General features: G+C 38.2%; 1 long non-coding RNA gene across 2 annotated transcripts in view; it reads left to right on the top strand.

The window, feature by feature from the left end:
• Nucleotides 1-949: 949 nt before the first annotated feature.
• LOC143666622 (uncharacterized) overlaps nucleotides 950-19,916 on the top strand; it is a 39,373-nt gene continuing 20,406 nt past the window's right edge. The window contains exons 1-3 of one of the 2 annotated variants that reach the window (XR_013167698.1): nucleotides 950-1,761; nucleotides 5,732-5,876; nucleotides 6,837-6,972. This is a non-coding gene — a long non-coding RNA (uncharacterized LOC143666622). Of the gene's footprint in view, nucleotides 1,762-5,731; nucleotides 5,877-6,836; nucleotides 6,973-19,916 lie in introns of those variants that run through there. The other variant, XR_013167697.1, reaches the window with a different exon arrangement.

The raw sequence follows: 19,916 nt of genomic DNA, 5'->3' as shown, positions 1-19,916 counted from the left end.
CTTTTCCTTCTTTATTTTCAAGTTGCTATATACTAGTCCTTTTACAAGGCAAAAAATAAAGGCACAAAAATCTAAGGTTAGTTGATGTTAAGTTTCAGAAAAAGTAATACTTTATTTAACAAGAGCATTTTACCATGGTATAATCCAATAATAGTGCTGGAAATAAATTATTTATTTAACCAAAAATGCACTTACATCAGAGCGGACACAAGGCCTCATAAGTGCACTTAGTTGTATGATCTATTTCTCTAATTTATTAAAATACTGTGCAAAATATAAGCATGTTAAGGAGACAGAATGCCGCAGTAGGAAGAGCGTAAGTTCTAAAGCAGCATGCTTTTGACTATCTCACATTTGAGAAGCTTCTGTTTCACTAGCACTCACCCCTTTCAGCCAAACTCAGAAACAAGAAACAAAAAAGTAATTGTTTGCAGGTGAATCAAGCCATACTACTACAGAAATAATGAGTTAAGTCCCTAATTACTACCTGTTTGTACTTTGCCAAAAGCACGCATCACTTTGTTCATCATAAGTAATGATAGCCCCTGTGCCTTTTTAGCCCAGCAAAATCAAGCTATGAGAGTTCTTCTTAAGATAATGGGACTTGACATTAGATTTGTGGACTGTAGTACGTGAACTCAAAGAAGTCTTAGCCATGCCACATTCAGCCTATAATTATACCCTGACTTGATGTGATTTCTGATATTTGGCACTTGTTAAAATGCAGTTTTCTTTTTTTGTGTGCAGCTGATTAAAAGGTAGGTAGTATCCTATGTTTATTTGGTGCAATTAACCCATAAATTGGAGGAAAAGTAAACAGTCATGTTGAACAAGATTACTTTTTAAATATTTTTATATTTGGAGTTGTTTAATTGGTTTTGCTGATAGAATTTCACTGTTTAGAACCTGGAATCACACAAAGCAAGATTCTATTCCCAGCATTGTCATTTACTCCGTAACTTTGGGTAACTGCCTTATGTTCTCAGAATATCAGTTTCCTTATCTATAAAATGGAAGTAATAATTCATTTTTTGAAGTTATTTTAGAGCTGTTGTAAGGATTAGATTAGGGCATATAAAGCACTGACCACAAAGTATGGCACAGTATGCAGGAGACAATAGGATCTTAGTAAATGGCAGTTAGTAATATTTGCCCATTTATCTTCTTGTAAATATGATGTATGCTGGGATACTTGTTGTAGTCGCAGTCAGGTGAAAATTGACCTGTGAGATAGACAGCTAGATTCAAAGAAGAAGAAAATATTTTATAAATTGTCCATCAGTAGTAATTTATATCTTCTTACTTAGAATTTAGTTTGTTTCCTATGGCTTTTTAATCTTTTTTATTTTACAAATACAGCCAATGTCTGATTATTCAGAACTTGATTATCTAGTTATGGGCTACTTAGTCCCCTAACTTTTGCTGTACAATAGGAAAAACAGAGAGAAAGGAAAGACTTCTTTTCCTTATAGATAAGGAAGCAAATGTAATCATCTTTGTGTACCCTGCACTTAGTATATGCCAAATACAAAACAAATCTATTTAATCAATTCTTGGTGACTCCAGTTATAAAAGTCTTGGTTAAGACCAAAAGCAAGTGATCCTCTGTGAGCTCTATTTTTATGTCACTATCCCTATCCTTTTCACAACTGAGTTTTGACTATGGCAGATAAATTAAATCAAATACTTCGAACAGTGTTGAACACAAGTTGATTCTTATTCAGGCTAATATCAAATACGACTGCAATTGCTACAATAAAGGTAAGTCCAAAATACTTGAATGTATATTATATTCCTATGGGAGATACAAAAGAGGAAATAGAGACATGATTCCAGCTTTCAAGTAGTTAACAAGCCTGTAAAATCAGACTTTAACCTGCATGTTAAGAACTTTAGAGAAACATTAAAAGTTACAGAACAATATATATAGAATCGTGCCATTTACAGTAAAAAAGCACAAAGTATAAATACATACATATCTATTATGGATTATGCATAGACTGGGTGGATACACCAGGCTAATGACAATGACAATCTCTGGGAAGGGTGCTAAGAAGGAATGTGGGGATCAGGATGTGGAGGAAGATTTTCTTTTCATTCTAGTACAATTTTACTTTTCTTTTTTGTCTAGTGCCATGCTCATGTACTACCGCTTTAAAAAATCAAAATGTCTGGGTGGTTAGGGAAGAGGAAAATGCTTCAATATGCTTTCTGAGCTCAGATTCAAACATCTAAGATGATAATTTTTTTAAGAGGAGGTTATTTATAATATAAGGAAATGATAATTATACTGATTTAGTGGAAAGAGGACTCAAAGTCAGGCTGTCAGATTTTAGTACAGCCTCTGCCACTAGCTAGCTATGTGATCTTAGGCAGGTCACTTACGATTTTTGTTTGTTAGTTGGTTTGGGGGGAGAAGGATTCAACTGATTGGCCATTGGATTTCTTAAAGCCAGTGGTCAATCATTAGCAGCTGACCAAGATCCATATTTATTATTGATTAAAAACATTTCAGAGATTGGAAACTGGTTAAATTATGATACATTTACTCCATAGAGTACTGTGTTTGCAGAACAAAGAATAAGAAAGCTCTTTAACTTCCAAAATATTAAGGTTCCCATGATAGATCAAGTGATAAAAGCAAGGTCTGAACAGTATGTAAAAAAACAACACTGAAAAAGTGTGTATGAATATGTATTTTATGTGACTGTGTATACAGATATATGGATTTATAAGAAACTAGTAACATTCAATGCCTGTCAAGAGAATTTTGTTGGGGGACAGAGGTAGTTTGAGAGAGACTTCACTATGAGCTTTTTTATGCTTTATAAATTTTATAATATGGAAATATATCACCTAGAAAAAGAATTTTTAAAAAATCGTCCATTCTGTAAAAACATTTTTTTAAAACTTGGAAAAAATAAACCAGGGAACTGTAGTGTTTTAAAAAATACATAAACCTCTATATTCATTAAGAAGATGCAAGTGGTTTTTATTTTTCTTTCAAGGTCAAAATCTTTCGCTTTTAGGCATTCTGTATGTACTACCTGAGGTTCACTATCTCTGTTCTTAAGAACTGCCTCTATTTACCCAATATAAAATGCAAACATATTAGTACTGATTATAGGCAGTGCAAGATAAAAGGGTTTTTTGGTAGACACACACACATATGCCCTTCTACAATGTCCTCTGCAACTAACTAGTACTTTGTTGTGTAACACATGAAAGTTAACATTACTCTAAATTCCTCAATATAGTTCTTGCTTACCTGATGAATTGTCTATGGAGAAGCTGAACTTTTGCATATATTTATTACTTATATGGGAATATATAAATGTCATAAATTACTGGTTCAATCCAACTACCCTTTTTTCAAGCACCTGAAATATAATAGTCTTCTAGCTTGAGTTAATTTTTTTTAATTACAGTAATAAATGAAGTATAGGAGGACAGAACAAGAAAAAATATATAAACACAGTTAAAATTTTTGGATGTTTCCATCCAGAGTAATATGCCTTCTAAAGACCTACTTCGCCTATAACTGGAAATTTAAAAAGGAAATTATACATATATTAGAACATTCTTACATAAACAATCCACTGATAAAAGAATATAAGAGGATGGCAGTCCCAAATAAATGTTATCTATCATTAAAATATGTAATCAAATCAGAAGATTTTAAATCCTTGTGAAAAAAAGAAACTCAAAAGTTACCTAAGTCAAATGAGCATATAAATATAAATTGTGGCATGTTTTAATGCATTGATTATCTCAACTCTTTCTGATACCTATTTCATGTGTTCACAAAGCCAAGTGAAATATAAGGAGTTGCATTTTCCCATTTCTGTTGGAATTTTGCCTACATTCATCTTCACCCATAGTGTGTGAGACCTTGTTTTCCATTTGGAACTCTGGAAGTTAAATTTTTTTTTTTTTTGCATGATCATCATTTCTTAGTACATTTGCATCGGTTTAGAAGAACTAGTAACGCAACAGAAAAAGATATAAAATGTTAATATAGAGAAAAGAAATAAAAGTAATAATAATAGTAAAACAAACAAACAAACAAACAAAAAACCTATAGCTCAGATGCAGCTTCATTCAGTGTTTTAACATGATTACTTTACAATTAGGTATTATTGTGCTGTCCATTTTTGGGTTTTTGTATCTAGTCCTGTTGCACAGTCTGTATCCCTTCAGCTCCAATTACCCATTATCTTACCCTGTTTCTAACTCCTGCTGGACTCTGTTACCAATGACATATTCCAAGTTTATTCTCGAATGTCCGTTCACATCAGTGGGACCATACAGTATTTGTCCTTTAGTTTTTGGCTGGACTCACTCAGCATAATGTTCTCTAGGTCCATCCATGTTATTACATGCTTCATAAGTTTATCCTGTCTTAAAGCTGCATAATATTCCATCGTATGTATATACCACAGTTTGTTTAGCCATGTTTATAGCAGCGTTATTTACAATTGCAAAGAGATGGAAACAGCCAAAATGTCCATCAATGGAAGTTAATTTTTAAAATCAACTTATTTTAAAACAAAGTTTATTTGGAACAGTATAGTCTATTATGACTTCAAATTATGGCAATAAATAGCTTTATTGTCTGAAGCTGGGAAAACTGTTCCCAATACTTGGACATGTCCACTTGTTAGATGCAGTTTAGTAAGTGTGGTGGTTTGAGACAGGCCAGAACTCCAGAAAGAGATTTCCAAAATGAAATTAAGGTTAAGTTTTTGTGCTTTTATAAAGGTGGCACTTAGAACTGTAGATACATTTGTGAGTTCTGGAAAGAAAAAACAGCAGGTTTTACTTAAGATATTTATAACATAATAATTTAGATGAAACAAGAAAATTGAAGAGTTACTTGTTCTTATTCTCTCTGAGAGTAAAGCTTTAAATAGAGAAGTAACACACAGATTGATCTGTCATGGTGTGGCTCAAGTTACAATGCACAGGCTTAAGAAGTAGGGTCACTTAATTTGGAAGAAAAACTTAATATGCAACTTATATTAGTTTTACACCCATCCCAGTTCCTCCATTAACAATGTGTGACATTGAGAAAATTACTTAACCACTCAAAATCAAATTTACTATCCTTGAAGTATAACCAGATAATAATGGTGCCCACCAATGATAGCTGTGAGCAGCGAGATAATGCCTTTACATCATTTAGCACAATGTCTGGTGTATTACACTCAATAAATATTAGCTATTATTAATAAATGCCACATGTGTGTTTTGGTTCAAAGATGAAACTAAACGTAATATAAAGATGAAGAAAATCCTCATGGTCTAGTGGAGAAGAAAAACATTATTATACAAGAAGCAATGGGTCTTTTGTTTCTGACATTTCATTCAACATAGTGTCCTCAAGGTTCATTCACTTAGCTGTAAATATTATCGTGCCTCACTCATATGAACTATTTAATATACAAACTTGGAAAACTGAAGTCAAGAACAAGGGCTATCAGGGTGGGCCACGGTGGCTAAGCAGGCAAGAATGCTTGCCTGCCATGCCAGAGGACCTAGGCTCGATTCCCCGTGCCTGTCCATGTTAAAAAAAAAAAAAAAGAACAAGTGCTATCAGATTGGGGCCTATTGGAGAGGATCCTAGATTGTAAGCTCTTAGAGCAGTCACATCTATTCCGGAGTTGTGTTATTTCTAAATTCTGAGATACTGAGTTATTTGTGTATAACTGGTTGTTTCCTGAAACTTCAGGTGTTTGTGACACCTGAGACTCAAGAGTTCGAGCTCTGAAGCTATGAAAATCAGCATTACCCCAGGCAGCAGTTATTTAAAAAGTTGAAAAAGTGACCAGACTTTGACTAGAGATATGAATGAAGCTGATCTGGATAGCACTAAGGTAACTCCAAATACAGGGTAAAGGATGATACGGTCCATATTTTAAAACTTCAACTTCTGTGGGAGACCAAAAAGAGATGTTTATTTGATGCAAAATTTGTATTTTGAGTAATGCATTATTTATGTAATTTAATTTTTATGGTCAGTTTATTTGAATACCATAATTACATGAACACTTGAATAGGGCATGAGATCTTGTTGATTTTACAGGTTAGTGTGGTGCCCTCGATACATCCCAGAATAATCTGGGCAGAGAATAAAAAAAGTATTTGCAAAATCCCCTTTGGGGACTGGGGGGAAAAGGAGGAAATATTCAACTTCTCTAACCTGCAAATTCCTGATATTTTTCCCAAAAGTGGGGACAACCAATTCAATAAGCTGAGCCCTCAATCTTGGGGTTTGGCCCTCTGAAACTTATTCCTGCAAAGGAGAAGCTAAGCCTACTTATAATTATGCCTAAGAGTCACCCCCAGAGAACCTATTTTGTTGCTCAGATGCAGCCTGTCTAAGGGGAACTCACTGCCCTCACCCCCCCAACGTTGGACATGACTCCCAGGTTGTAAATCTCCCTGGCAACATGGGTTAGAACTCCTGAGATGAGCTGGGACCCGGCACGATGGCACTGAAAAAGCCTGCTTGACTAGAAAAGGAAAGAGAGAAATGGATCATTAATAGTTTCAGTTTGCTGAGAGATTTCAAACAGAGTTGAGAGGTTATACTGGAAGTTATTCTTACACATTACATAGATATCCCTTTTTAGTTTATGGTGTATTGGAGTGACTAGAGGAAGTACCTGAAACTGTTGAGCTGTATTCCAGTAGCCTTGATACTTGAAGATGATTGTATAACTATAAAGCTTTTACAATGTGGCCATGTGACTGTGAAAATCTTGTGTCTGGTGCTCCTTTTATACAGGGTATGGACAGATGTATGAGTTTTTTCTTTTTATTTCTTTTTGTAGAATGATCCAAATGTTCTAAAAATGATCATGGTGATGAATATACAACTATATGATGATATTGTGAGCCAATGATTATATACTTTGGATACACTGTATGTGTATGAATATATCTCAATAAAATATTTTTTAAAAAGAAGCAATGAGTTACTTGAGCAACAAAATAAGATTATTTCTTTAAGTTCTTCATGAACTATAGAGCAAGTTTTCTATTATTCTAGATTAGGGTTTATCAAGCTTGGCATTATAGATATTTTGGGCTGTATACTTCTTTGTTGTGGGGGGCTGTTTGTACAATGTAAGCATTGTAAGATGTTTAGCAAAATCTCTAGCTGATGCCAGTAGCAGCTCCCATCATCACCCCCTTTTTAGATGACCATGGGTACCACTCAAGTGGGCTAGCACTGTGAGCCTCAAAGACAAAGGCAGGGTATCTTTCTTCTCCCCTGTTTCCCCCAGTGCTCTCAGTGTCTGTCTTTCTGGCCAGTGGCCTACCCACTGCTTGTGCCATTCAACAACTACAAGTTGGGGACTCCATTGTTGGCAAAGGACGGGTACCAAGCAACGGAATCTGATTTCGGGAGTTAGTGACTCAACAAGTTACCTCTCCTCCTGCTGGATGCCCAAGCGTAACAGCTGTGTTCTCGGGGAGGAGAGAATGGAGTACCTGGATCTGGGTATCTTAGTGCAGAGTGAAATAGATGGGGTTGGCTGAAGGTCTTGATGGCCAGGAACTTCTCCCTTCAGGCCAACTGCTCTTGGTCCAGAGAATGACCCTAGCTGACACAAGGAAGGAAGGCCTATTCAAGGCAAATGGGATATGTTTTCAGTTTTAAACTGAATGGGAGAAAATTTACCAATTAATCTTAATTCTTGGTCTACTGCCATTATTTTACAGCAGTGCCCACAAAGAAAACTAGAAACTAAAAACTACCCTGCTTTAAGAGCCTTCAAAGATTTCCCAGTGCTTACAGAGTTAACTGCATATTCCCTGGAAATATCTACAAAATATCCTTCAAAATTGTACAAAATCAAAATAGCCTAACTGCTTTACCTCTCTCTATATATAAAAGATATATAAGTGAAACTATCTAGCGAGAGGATGTAAATAGATTCTCTTAAAAGAGAACTGAAGAAAATTGCAAGGAAATTAAGAATTTGACTTCCACCTAATAGTTGTATCCTTTGCTGGAAATGAAACCAAATAATACAAAATAAAGATGAACATCTTCTTGGATATGTTGGTAGAGTTTAAATGGCAAGGAGCATCACATAATCTCAAAGACTAGGAAATTCATACTCAGTGATGTATATACTTTTAATAACAATATTACTTAACCCAGAAAAAAGAGTCACCAATTTTGATCTCCACATGATCTTTTCTACCTTTCTAATTCAAAAGGGGTGGGGAGTTAAGTGGAATTTGTTGTCAATATGACTTATCCTTTAATTTATTAAACAGGTTGGCACAAAGGATCTTATGATTTAGTAGAAGGCTCATGTGGTTTAGAACAAATAGCCAAATGTTTAGAACATTTCCGAATCATTCAAATACCACCTGTACTAATTAATACTTCTCTTTAAATTGACTCAAGTGAAATGTTTTTACTTATATAAGCGTATTTCAAAAAGGAACCCATCAGTATTGTAAGTTAAAAAACAGTGTCAGCTGGCCTAAACAGAAGTTATCCACTGAAATAGCTTTCTGAAAGCAGATGTTAATAAATCGTAGCTGGATGTAGTTGTTGCCTACTAAAGCATTAGAGCGGTGTTAAAGATTACTAAGCTCAAACCAAGGACATTCTCCTTGATCCTTCATATAATCAAAATAATTGAAAATTAATTAAAAAGGGAATAACTTTTCCACTCTGACTCAGTTATTTAATACCATATCCTGGTACCATCCAAAACCATCATCGGCTCCAGAAACATTAGGGTCAAAATCCCCTGTCACTCCTAGACCTCATACTCCCAAGGGACAGAGTGTAATTACCAAGATCTTTCTTTCTACCAAGACAAAATAAAAGAAACTGATTTCATTATCTGAGACCGTAGATAAAACCTTAACAGCACTCATCCACTAAGAGCACTATGTTTTAAGAAACCCACCAAGTTCAAGATATCTAATTACTAAAGATAAAGGACATTTCATTTCCACTAGCTTTATTTTTGTGATATGTAAGGGCTGAGAAAACCACCAGAACACAGACCCCGAAACATTTAAGGAATAATGTACTTTAATGTTCCTCCAAAGGCACGCACTTACTTGGCAGAGGACAAAGCTGCAATTCAAAACAGCTGTGGTCCAATCTGTGCTAAAGAGGGCTATTTTTCTTCTCAGCAGCAGAGGCTGGTGCACTCTTAGGGGGAACTGACTGCTGGGCTTGGGTCACTGGAGCTGCTGTTATAGAGGGAGGTCTTGGGGTATCAGGCAGTTTCTGGGGGGATAGGGACAGAGTCTCAGAAGCTTGAGCAATTGGCTCAAGAAATTCCTGGATAGTTGAAGACTGCGTTGGAGAAATCTCTTGCAATAAAGAACTGGTCTGGGAGGTCTGTTGGATTAGAGACAAGGTCTGAGAGTCCTGGACAGCCTGAGAGACCTGAGGTTCTATAAATACGGTTGGAAAAGAAGGGTGAGACTTTAGCTGCATCAGTGAGACCTGGCTGCCCAGAGCCTGGGTTTGAGAAGCTTGAACTGGCTCAGCAGAGGCCTGAGCAAGATTCTGGAATTGGCTCTGTGAAGCCACAAGCACCAGGGGTTGGCTCTTGGGGAGCACAGGGTCCTGGAGCTGGCCCTGTGAGGCAATGGGGATTGCAGGCTGGCTCGTGGAAACACAGGGGGCTGGAGGCTGAGTTGCCGAAGACAAATGGACAGCAGGCTGACTCTTCGAGGCAAGGTCGGCTGGAGCAATAAACTCCTTTGGAGAGGGCGAGGTCCCTGGAGGCTGGTCCAGAAGGCTTTCAGTGAACACAGGTAGCACTAGCTGGGACGGTGTGCGTTTCAAAACCCGTGGCAGATGAGCATCAGAGCCTGGTGAGAAAACCGCCTCTGAATTTCCTCCATCTTCAGGTTCTAAGGCCAGATTCTCTCTACCAAAGTCTTGAGCGTCGCTGCTCTCTTTGACGTTTTCCGTTATGACTGTGCCCTCGTCCTCCTTCTCTGGCTCTTTTTCTAGCTGACCTGTGACGGTCATGTCCAGAGGAGACCTGAGAAGGGCCCTCCGGCGTCGCTTCCTGATCCGCATAAAGGTGTTGGAGATGTTACTGAGAGTGAGAGAGAAGCGGTGGCTTACGCTCTGACGCAGAGCTTCCACCACGGTGGAGGAGTGCATGTAGAACGGCCTGCCGAAGAGCAAGTTCTCCTCGGGGGGCATTTCGATGTTGCCGGTGTACCAGAAGACCCACCAGAGGAGGCTGAGGAAGATGATGATGGACCCCAGGTAGAGCAGCAGGTCGTAGAAGAGCAGGTCGGCGAAGACCCCGGTGAACAGCACCGCCACGCCCACAGTATCGAAGACGACGCCCAGCCAAAAGAACTGCCGGCAACGGCCCAGACCCGGCCGCCTCTGGATCGTAACGCCGACGTCTGTCGAAAGCTCCATGGGCTGCCACTTTGGCCGCCGGGAGTTTCGCAGAGACGATCAGGCGGCCGATGCAGCCACAGGCGGGCGGGGGGGGGGGGCTTTGTGTCCCCATAGCAACGCCCTCAGGGTGAGCCGTGTAGGGGCGGGGCCAGAGGAGGAGAAACCTCTCACCTGCCCTCAGAAAAGAAGGGTGCCGCCCAGGAGAGGCCGGGCATGCGCGGTGCGCCCCGCCCCCCTGCGCGAGCCCCTTTCCCCGCTTGCGCAATAGTCCCTTCCCTCGCGTTGCTCGCTCATGCCGGTGGCTCCCGTCTGTGGACCGGAATTGTGTACACACACACACTCTGTCCTTTCCTTTAGGAGGAAAGTGTGTATTTGTACCCCGCCTTCCAGGGCGAGGGCGAGATCCTGGAGAGGAAAGGACAAGGATCCTCCTCAAATAACTTCCCTGTATTGCTTAGGGGTACAGTACAGTTTGGCCTCAGAGATGGCAACTTTCTGAAGAATTACTGTTTTACTTTTGTCTTGGTGGAAAATTAGGATCTGTTGTTAGACAGAGCTTAATTCCAATCTTATCTATTTGCCATGAAGTGGGCTGAGCTGTTAACATACCTTTGCTGAATAATAATAAAGAGGTGAATTCTGTAAGGGTTTTCTCCTTTTCTTCAGTTTTTTCCTTTATTGTACATGTTTGCTGGGCTGTTATCCCAGAGCCTTGGGAATATTTATGCTACTTTTCCAGTATCCCAACAGAGTAAGGCAGGAAAAAGAAAAATCGACAGGAACCTATGACTCTTTGTGAAACATTCTGCTTGGCCTGGCTAATCATGCAAACATTGCACTAGAGACTTGTGCAAACTTTAACGCGGACTTCCCTAATGCTAAACTATGTGCCTGGGTGGACCCTTGGCCCTATCCTGAGCTCTTACATAAGATGAGGCAATATTCCTTTTCTGAAATCACAGAATTAACTATTCTCAGAAAGCATGCCCAGCTGCCTGAGCCACTTGCCAGATCCCCCTGACCGTTTCCTGACCCCTTGGCAGCAAGCTTTCAGTCCCCCTTTTCTCTTTCGGATGGTCCCCAGCCACTCAGTAATTTTACAGTTCCCCATTTTCCTTCCCTCTTGTGCCTTTTTAAAAAATCAAATTACGTCTGTGCTAATAGTTGTTGAGATGCCGTGTTAAAAATTACAAAAGCTTAAAAAGCCTATTTCAAGTTTGAGAATAGTGTGCAAGAAAATTAAAACAGGTTTTAGATCTGGTATCGTTCAGGTTATCTTAATCGAAAATTGCAGTTATGTATTGGCCCTTGGTTCCCCCAGTTTCTAAAGCTGGAATTCTTTTTAATAAGCTTTTTTTTCTTATAAAAGATTTAGATTTGTAGGAAAGTTTGAAAACAGTACAGAGCATCCATGTACCTATATCCAGTATCTATTCTGTTTTTTCTCTCTCTTTTTGGATGAATTACAAAGCTCCATACTTCTTATTTTAAATGTTTCTGCAAGTGCTGGGAACAATGTTTCACGAACTTCTTGAACCAATCAATAAATCTATATTTCTCAGCACAGGCTATATCCTATACTCCGGAAGTATGCTAAGAGCAACATGATGTCTCCAGATAAAAATGGTCCAAATTCCTGCATGCCAATTTGTCTTGATATGTAAGTGCTTTAAAACATTAATATTGCAAAAACAAGCATGTAATGGAAAAGCCTCTGTTTGGGTTTGCTAAAATGATGCCAGAACGCAAAAATGGAATGGCTTTTATAAAGGGGATTTGGCAAGTTATAAATTTGTCTTTCTAAAGCCATAATAATTTCCAGACTAAGGCATCCAGAGAAAAATACCTTGACTCAAGAAAGCCTGATTTCGTATCACATGGGAAAGCACGTGTGCCAGTTTGAAAGGATTTATGTACCCTAGAAAATCCATGTTTTAATCCTAATCCATTTTGTGGAGCAACTGTTTCTTTTAATCCCTATTCAGTAAATGTAGGTTGGACACTTCATTAGATTATCTCCATGGAGATGTGATTCACCCAATTGTGGGTATTAACCTTGGATTAGAAGGAGATGTGATTCCACCCATTCCAGGTGAGTCTTGATTAGTTCATTGGAATCCTTTAAAAGAAGAAGCATTTTGGAGAGAGTCCCTTTTAGAGCCATGAAACAGAGAGCCCATGCCTCCAGAAACCTTTGGAGATGAGGAAAGAATATGTCCCTGGGGGAGCTTCAGGAAACAAGAGGCCTGGAGAGAAAGTTAACAGTCATACTGTTTGCCACGTGCCTTTCCAGTTAAGAGAGAAACTCTGAATGTCACTGGCCCTCATGGACCAAGTTATCTTTCCCTGGAGGCCTTTGACTTGACATTTCTATAGCCTTTCTTTAATCTGGACATTTTCACTCTCAGAACTGCAATCTAGCAATTTATTAAATTCCCTTTATTGGAAGCTATTCCATTTCTGGTATATTGCATTCCAGCAGCTAGCAAACTAGAACGGCACGTCACTGGCATCTACTTGTCCTTGTTCATAGTACCGTTACTTTCGACTTCTGATGCCAATGTTTTCTTCTCTAAGCATCTGTGTGCCTTCACCTAACTCCTCCAGGACACAACTTTGGGGTCTGGCTTACTTAGCATCTCATGGAAAGGCATATGGCAATGTCTACTGGGCTCCGCATCTTCAAATGTCCATGTCTAAGCGTCTGCTCTCTCTGTCAGCTCTGAAGTAACTGTGGTTTCTCCAAAATGTTTCCCCTTTTAAAGGAGTCTACTAAACTAATCAAGACCCACCTTGAATGGGTTGAGTCACATCTCCATCTAATCAAAAGGCCACAACCACAATTAGGCATGCCACATCTCCATGAAGGTAATCTAATCAAAACTCACCCACAATTGAGTGGGTCAGTCTCCATGGAAACAATCTAGTGAAAGATTTCCACAGTAGAATTTTGAATCAGGATTAAAGGGCATGGCTTTTCTGGGATACACAACGTTTCAAACCAGCACAGCCCCTGAACCAGAAAGCAGAAATTTTGACTTTGTTCACAGGATACAGGGTTGTTCTGGTTTGAAAGGATTTATGTACCTAGAAAGCCAGCTTTTAATCTTAATTAATCTTGTGGGGGCAACCACTGATTTGTTTTCCAAACCTTGAGTTTTGCCTTTTCCAGAATGTTACATAAATGGGATCCTACAGTATGAGTCTCACATTCATTCACCAGCATATTGTTTTTTGGGATCCTCTTTGTTGACCCAAGATTTCTTGGCTCCAGACCCGAGCTTTTATGGTTCTGCCTTTGAAGCCATTTTTACCTTCAATTTGTCCCTTTTCTGTCCCTCTTAGTCCAGACTGGTAGGGGTTCTGTTCATACAGATCTTGAAAAAAGTTTCTTTGCTTGGCATGCAGCATACAAGGGTGAAAACCATCAGACAATAGGGCTTTCCACAAATCCTTCCTGAGTAATTCCATCCCCAAGCCTGGCTCATCCTGATATGACTGAATGGTTCCTTGTTTGGTTAAAGTTTCATGTGGGGCAGTATTCTCTGGGAAGTCATTTTCCAAAAGGTCAGAATTTTCCAAACTATTAATTTCTGGTTTCTTTGTACCCAGGAGTTCAGTTCTCGGCTTAACCCTTTCTTCTCACATATACTTTGGGCTTCAAGGAGAAGCCAGGCTGCATTTTCCACATTTAATTTGGATAGCTCTTCAGCTAATTATCCCAACTCATTACTTTCAAATTTTCCCTTCCATCCAACACCAGTACTCAATTTTGCCATTTTCCACCACTTTAAAACAAGGGTCACCTACTTCCAGTTTGCAACAACACATTCATCATTTCTGTCTAAGGCTTCAACAGAACTATCTTTAGAATCTGTATTTTCCATTAAGAGTCTCTTTGAAACATTCTAAGCCTTTCCTATTAGTGACTTCACAATAGAATCTTCCCCATATCCATTTAAAAAGCTGTTCCAACATGTTTGGCAACCCACTTCTCTGGTACCAAAATCTGTTTCAATCTGCTAAAGCTATCAAAAAGCAACATACCAGAAATGATTGACTTTTATAAAGGGGATTTATTAGGTTACAAATTTATAGTTCTAAGACAATGAAAATGTCCAAATTAAGACATCCAGAAAAAGACAGCTTGCTCTGAAGAAAGGCCGATGGCATCTAGGGTTCCTATTTTACTTGGGAAGGCACATCTGCTGGCCCTTATCTCCAAAATGTCTCTGGGCTTCTGTGGTTCCTTGCTTGTACCTTCTGAGGCATTTCTGTCTCTGTTAGCTTCTCTCAACTCTGAGTTCTCTCCAAAATGTTTCTCTTTTGAAAGTGTCCAGCAAGTGAATTAAGACCAACCTTGAATGGGCAGGGTCACCTCCTCATGGAAACAACCTAATCAAAAGGTTCCACCTACAACAGTTCTGCACCACAGGAATGGATTAAAATAGTATAACCTTTTCTGGGGTACATAACAGACTCAAACCAGCACATAGTTTGTGGGTGTACTACAGTTTGTTTATCCACTTTCCAGGTGAGATATATTTGGGTTGTTTCAAGTTTTAGAGGTTATGAATAAAGCTGCAATCAATACTCTTGTACTGATTTTTGCATTACCAAAGATTTTCATTTCATTTGGGCTAATGCCTAGGTGTGGGATGGCTGGATCATGTGGCAAGTGTGTATTTAACTTCATAAATACACACTTTTTGTTTTTTTGTGTTTTCTGAAACTGCCAAATTGTTTTCTGAAGTGACTGTGCTATTTTGCATTTTACCCAGCATTGAATGAGAGTTCCAGTTGCTCTGTATCCTTAGTAGTATTTCATATTGTCAGTTTAGTTTTGTTTTGTTTAATTTTAGCAATTCTAACAGATGTGTAGCGATATCTCATTGTGGTTAATTTTTATTTCACTAATGACCAATGAAATTATAACATCTCACTAATATGGACAAACTATAATGCACAAATTCTGAGAATTGAATTATTGAGCATAAGTTATCAGGGGAAGTCCCATTGTAAAGGTTCCTAGATTGTAAGCTTTTATAGCAGTCACATCTATTCTGGAATGTTAACTGTTATTTCTATATTCCGAGATGTTGAGCTCTTTCTGTATAGCCTGGCCTTTTCCTGAAACCATAGGTATTTGTGTGACACCTGAGACTCAGAGTTAGAATTCTGAAGCTATTAAGGTGAGCATTACTCCCACACAACAACTGTTAAAAGCAATGGAATACTAATCAGACTTCAGTTAAAGATATGGATGAAGCTGACCTGGGTAGGACTAAGATAAGTTAGACTAAAGCATAAAGGATGTTATTGACTGCATATTAAAACTTCAAGTGCTGTGTGAGCCCAAAGGAAGAGATGTTTATTTGGTGTAAAGTTTATATTTTTGGTAGCACAATATCTAATTTAACTTGTATGATCAACTTATTCAAACATCACAATTACATGGAACCTTGAATAGGGAGTGAGATCTTGTTGGTTTATACTGGTTAATGTGATGCCCTTATACATTCCAGAGTAATCTGGGCAGAAGACAAAAAAGTCTTTGCAAAGTCCCCTTGAGGAACTGGGGGAAAGTGTGGAGACATTAAACTTTCCCACCCAGGGAAGACCTGATATTCTTGCAAGCATTGGGGACTGCCAAATTGATTGGCCAGGCCCTTGATCTTGGGGTTTACACTTACAAAATTTATTCCTGCAAAGGAGAAGCTAAACCTACTTATGATTATGCCTAAAAGTCACCCCCAGAGAACCTCTTTTGTTGCTCAGATGTGGGACACGACTCACATGGGTGTAAATCTTCTGGCAACATGGGATATGACTCCAGGGGATGAGCCTGGTCCTGGCATCATGGGATTGAGAAAGCACTCTTGGCCAAAAAGGGGAAGATAAATGAAGCAAAATGAAATTTTAGTGGCTGAGAGATTTCAAATAGAGTTGAGAGGTCATTGTGGAAGTTATTTTTATGTCATATATCAATATCCCTTTTCACTTTGGGGGTTATTGGAGTACCTAAAAGGAAACTCCTGAAATTGTTGAGCTATAACCCAGTAACCTTAATTCTTGAAGATGATTGTATAACAACATAGCTTTCATGGTGTTACCATGTGATTGTTAAAACCTTGTGACCAACACTCCCTTTACCTAGTGTATGGACAGATGCATAAGGAAATGAAGACAAAAAAATGATTAAACATAGGGGTGGATGGGGTGTAGGGTATGTTTTGGATGTTCTCTTTTACTTTTATTTTTACCCTTTTTGTTTTGGTTTTTTTTTGAGTAATGAAAGTGTTCAAACTCCAATGTGATGACAAATGCATGGTTATATGATGATACTCTGAAACACTGATTGTACCCTTTTTTAATTTTTATTTTTATTTATTTTTTATATTTTGTATGGGCAGGCACTGGGAATCGAACCTGGGTCTCCAGCATGGCAGGTAAGAATTCTGCCACTGAGCCACTGTTGCACTGCCCTGATTGTACCCTTTTAATCATTACATTATATGTGAGTATATAATATATATCAATAAAATTGCATAAAAAATGAAAGATCTTCTAGCTCAATTTTGAACAATAGTGGTTTCGGTGGAACATCCTTGTCTTGTTCTTGACCTCAACAGGAAAACCTTCAGTAATTCACCTTTTGAGTATGATGTTAGGTGTGGGGTTTTCATATATGCCTTTTGTCGTGTTAAGTTTCCTTCTATTCCTGCCGTCAGTGTTTTTATCAATAAAGGATGCTGGATTTTGTCTAGTGCTCTTTCTACATCAGTCAAGATGATCTTGTGGTTCTTTTCATTCAATTTCTTAATGTAGTGTATTACATGAATTGATTTTCTTGTTTTGAGCCACCATCGTATTTGGTCATGGTGTATTATTCTTGCAATATGCTGTTGGCTTCGATTTGGAAGTATTTTTTGAGGATTTTGCATCCATATTATTAGAGAGTATTCTATTTTGCAAACTACTGGAATGTAATATACTAGAAATAGAATGGCTCTTTTAAAGGGGGAATTTAAGAAGTCGCTGGTTTACAGTTCTAAGGTTGTGAAAATGTCCAAATTAAAGCAAGGCTATAAAAATGTCCAATCTAAGGCATCAGGGAAAGATACCTTGGTTCAAGAAGGCTGATGGTGTTCAAGGTTTCTCTCTCAACTGGAAAGGCACATGGCAAACGTGGTGATATCTGTTAGCTTTCTCTCCAGGCTTTTGCTTCATGAACTTCCCCCAGGAGCATTTTCCTTCTCATCTCCAAGGGTCTCTGGCTGCATGGACTCTCATCGTTCTTGTGGTTCTGCTATGGCTGTCATCTTTTTTAAACTTTCTCCATAATCCTTCCTCTTTCAAAGGATTCCAGTAAACTAATCAAGAACCATCTGGAATGGGTGGAGTCACATCTCCATATAATAAAAAGTTAATATCCACAACTGGGTGTGTGACATCTCCCTGGAGATCATCTAATCAAAAGATTCCAACCTACATTATTAAATAGGGATTAAAAGAAGCAGTTGTGCTCACAAGATCGGATCAGGATTAAAACATGGTTTTTCTAGGGTACAAATCCTTTCAAACTGGCATAGAGAGATTGGTGTAGAATATTCTTTGCTTGTAGTATCTTTATCCGGATTTGGGATTAGGGCAATGTTAACATCATAGAATGAGTTAAGCAGTGTTACTTCTTCTTCAACTTTTTGGAGGAGATTGAGCAGGAATGGTACTAATTCTTGTAATGCTTGGTAAAATTTATCTGTGATGCCGTACAGTCCTGGGCTTTTATTTGTTGGTAAGTTTTTTATGACTGAGTCAGTCTCTTTATTTGTAATCGGTTTGTTGAGGTTTTCTATTTCTTCTTGAGTCAGTATAAGTTATTGTGTGCTTCTAGGAAGTTGTCTATTTCATCTAAGTTGTCTAGTTGGTTGGTGTACAGTTGTTCATAGTAACCTCTTATGATCTTTTTTATTTCTTCTGTGCCCATGGTAATGCCCCCCTCTTGTTTCTGATTTTATTTATTTGCAACTTCTGTTTTTGTCTGTCTAGCTAAGTGTTTGCCAATTTTATTGATCTTCTCAAAGAACCTACTTTTGGTTTTATTGATTCTTTCTATCATATTTTATTTTTCATTTCATTAATTTCTGCTCTAAATTTGTTTTTTATTTCCTTCTGCTTTCTTTGGGATTAATTTTCTGCTCTTCTTCCAGTTTCTCCAGTTGTTCAGTTAGGTCTTTGGTTATAGCTTTTTCTTCCTTTTTTTTTTTTTTTTTTTTAAAAGGAAAGACAGAGAGAAGGAAGGAAGGAAGGAAGAAAGGGAAACATCTTTAAACATTTTCTTGTTTTATTGTATTCTGTTTCTCCGTTTTTTGTTGCATGGGCTGGGGCCGGGAATCGAACCGAGGTCCTCCGGCATAGCAGGCAAGCACTTTGCCCGCTGAGCCACCGCGGCCCGCCCCTTTTTCTTCCTTTTTAATGTAGGCATTTAGAGCTGTATATTTCCCTCTCAGCACTACCTTCACTGCATCCCATAAGTTTTGATATGATGTGTTCTCATTTTCATTCATCTCAAGACATTTAATATCTCTTGCAGTTTCTTCTTTGACCCACTGATTGACTAAAAGCATGTTGTTTAATCTCTGTATATTTCTGTATATTGTGACTTTCCATTAATCATTGATTTCCATCTTCCTTCAGTTATGATCAGAGAAAGTGATTTGTATCATTTCAGTCTTTTCAAATTTATTAAGACCTGTTTTGTGCCACAGCATATGGTCTATCCTAAAGAATGTTCCATGAGGATTTCAGAAAAATGTCTATCCTGCTGTTTTGGGGTCTAGTTCATTTAGCTTACTATTTAGTTCTCTTTTTCTTCATTGATCCTTTGCTTAGATGTTTTGTCTAAGGGAGAGAGTGTTGAAGTCTCCCACTATTATGGTAGAGTTTTCTACTACTCACTTAAGTTTTATAGGTGTTTGCTTCATGTACTTTTGGGCACCTTGATTAGAAGTATAAATATTTATGACTGTTATTTCTTCTTGTTGCATTACCCCTTTTATTAATATATATGTCCTTCTTTATCTTATAAAATTTTTGCTTTTAAAGCCTGTTTTGTCTGCTTTTAGTGTAGTTATCTGTTTGAGTTTGCTAATTCTGCTGAAATGTAATATAACAGAAATGAGTTGGCTTTTATAAAGTGGATTTATTAAGTTGCAAGTTTACATTTCTAAGACCATAAAAATATACATCCAGAGAAAGAGACCTTGACTCAAAAAAGGCCAATCTCTGTCACATGGAAAGGCATGTGGCTGGTGTCTGCTGGTCCTTGTTCCCTGTTTAGTTGTTTCCAGTTTTTATTCCAGTGGTTTCATCTCTAAGCTTCTATAGGCCTTCATTTAGCTTCTCTGGAGCAAAACTCTGGGTTCTGGCTTGCTCAAGGCACATGGGAACATCTGTTGAACTCTGCCTCGTCAAAGTCCATGTCTCAGCATCTGCTCTC

Source organism: Tamandua tetradactyla, chromosome 23 (assembly GCF_023851605.1).
Source record: "Tamandua tetradactyla isolate mTamTet1 chromosome 23, mTamTet1.pri, whole genome shotgun sequence".
NCBI lineage: Eukaryota > Metazoa > Chordata > Mammalia > Pilosa > Myrmecophagidae > Tamandua > Tamandua tetradactyla.
The sequence above is the reverse complement of the archived record's forward strand: the minus strand, read 5'-3'. Positions and strand labels throughout refer to the sequence as shown.